Source organism: Oratosquilla oratoria, chromosome 5, assembly GCF_046742065.1.
Source record: "Oratosquilla oratoria isolate Oo_2021 chromosome 5, ASM4674206v1, whole genome shotgun sequence".
Classification (NCBI taxonomy): Eukaryota; Metazoa; Arthropoda; class Malacostraca; order Stomatopoda; family Squillidae; genus Oratosquilla; species Oratosquilla oratoria.
In genome coordinates, this window is record NC_134781.1 from 14,507,364 (window position 1) to 14,509,863 (window position 2,500).

Here is a 2,500-nt window from a genome sequence, read left to right on the forward strand (position 1 = left end):
TTCAGCTGAATAAAATCGCCTGACGGCAGGCAGAATAGATATTTGTAAACAGAGTTTGGGAATTTGATAGACGCCCGGTCAGTTTTCGTGTCTTTAGTTTCTTTCCGGGAGGGATTACAATGAACATTATCTCCCTTGGGGGAAATGTATTTCAATTTTGGATAACGATTTTAGCTAGTTGAGGGATGGCATAAAAAGGAATACGGTTCAGGATTAATTGTCGAAGTTGCAGATGTCCGCCTTTTTTTTTTTTCCGAGTGGAACCGGCCAATGAAATGGCGAGAGAGAGAGAGAGGAAGAAGATGGCGGTGATGAATGTAATGGAGCTGAGGAGAGTTTTGTGGGACGTGGAAAGGGAGGATATATATATATATATATATATATATGTATATATATATATATATATATATATGTAATATTTATAATATATATACACGTATATATAATTGTGTGTGTGTGTGTGTGTGTGTGTGGAGGGAATATGTGTGTTTCTTTAATATAAGAATAATGCTCGTAGGGTCACGTTGTTGCGTTCCGAATGGTATAACTTTTTGTTGTTTGACTTTATATTGTTTATATCGACTTTATATTGACCATATTGATTGACTTTACTATTCCTTTATCCAAACTATTTTCATGAGTCAACAATTCTGTGTGTGTGTGTGTATATGTGTGTGTGTGTGTGTGTGTGGAAGAAGTGGAGGAAGAGGAGAAGGAGGAAGAGCAGAGGAAGGAGATAAAGAGTCGAAAGGGCTCTCAGCTCATTCTTGCAGCCGCCCTAATGTTATGTGTCCAAGCCCTGGAGAACCCCAGGATAGCCCCCTCTTTCCCTCCTTGCTCCCCCTCTTTCCCCCTTGCTCCCCCTCTTTCCCCCTTGCTCCCCCTCTCTCCCCCCTTGCTCCCCATCTTCCCCCTTTACTCCCCATCTTCCCCCTTTGCTCCCCATCTTCCCCCTTTGTTCCCCCTCTTCCCCCTTTGCTCCCCCTCTTCTCCCCTTGCTCTCCCTGTTCCCCCCTTATTCCCCCTGTTCCCCCTTGCTCCCCCTGTTCCCCCCTTGCTCCCTCTCTTCCCCCCTCGCTCCCTCTCTTCCCCCCTCGCTCTCTCTCTTCCCCCCTTGCTCCCCCACTCGTGCCCCCCTTGCTCCTCTTCCCCCCCTTGCTTCCCCTCTTCGCCCTTGCTCTCCCTCTTCCCCCTTGCTCTCCCACTTCCCCCTTACTCCCCCTCTTCCCCCTTCGCTCCCCCTCTTCCCCCCTTACTCCCCCTCTTCCCCCCTTGCTCCCCCTCTTCCCCCCTTGCTCCCCCTCTTCCCCCCTTGCTCCCCCTCTTCCCCCCTTGCTCCCCCTCTTCCCCCTTGCTCCCCTTCTTCCCCCCTTGCTCCCCCTGTTCCCCCGTGCTCCCCTTCTTCCCCCCTTGCTCCCCTCTTCCCCACCTTGCTCCCCTCTTCCCCACCTTGCTCCCCCTCTTTCCCCTTGCTCCCCCTCTTCCCCCTTGCTCCCCCTCTTCCCCCTTTGAGTTGGGGAAAGGGAAAGGAAGAGGGGGGAAGAGGAGGAGGAAAATGAGGAGAGGAGGAGTTGGGGGAGGAAAATGAGGATAGCGAGGAGGAGGAAAATGAAGAAAAGAATAAGGAGAGGAAGAGAAAGGCGAAGAGTAGTTGGGGAAAGGGAAAGGAGGAGGGGGAGGTGGAGAAGGAAAATGAGGAGAGGAGGAGTTGGGGGAGAGGAAAAGGAGGATGGGGAGGAGGGGGGGAAGGGAGAGGAAAATGTGGAAAAGAATGATGAGGTGAAGAGAAAGTTGAGGAGGAGTTGGGGAAAGGGAAAGGAGGAGGGAAGGAGGAGGAGGAAAATGAGAGGAGGAGGAGTTAGGGGAGAGGAAAAGGAGGAAGGGGAGGAGGAGGAGGAGGAAGAAAATGAGGAGGCTTGGCTGTGGCTGCGGAAGGAGGAGGAGGAGGGAGACGGAGATGGTGGAGGTTTGAAGCGATGATGGAAGTTTTTAATTGGAGGGAAGGGGAAATGTGGCCCTTGAATTCAATCTTTTTTACTTCAAGGGTTGAGGGTATCAATACAATGAACGCAATGGATATATAAACAAGGTTTGGAGGCATTGGAGGATGAAGTGTTTTGAAGTGATGGGAGAGGTTGAGAGAGTCGTAATTGGGGGGTAGTGGTGTCGAAAGGGGGAGGAGGAGGAGTAGGGGGAGAAGGAGGGGAAGGAAAAGGGGGAGGGAGGAGGTTTAGAAAGAGGAGGAGGAGGAGGGGGTGGGGGAGGAGGAGGTGGCAGAGGAGGTTTAGAAATAGGAGGAGGGGAGAAGGAGGAGGAGGTGGGGAGAAAAAGGGGAGGAGGAGGTTTAGAAAGAGGAGGAGGAGGGGGGAGGAGAAGGAGAAGGAGTTGGGAGAGGAAAAGGGGAGGAGGAGGAGGCAGAGGAAGTTTAGAAAGAGGAGAAGGAGGAGAAGGAAAGTGTATTGGACAAGTTTAATTGAAGAAGGAGGTACACAGAGAAATG

The 2,500-nt window shown here is 51.2% G+C and overlaps 1 protein-coding gene across 2 annotated transcripts in view; it reads left to right on the top strand.

The window, feature by feature from the left end:
• Khc (kinesin heavy chain) overlaps nucleotides 1-2,500 on the top strand; it is a 721,767-nt gene that overhangs the window by 92,537 nt on the left and 626,730 nt on the right. The gene's annotated exons all lie outside the window — the stretch shown is intronic.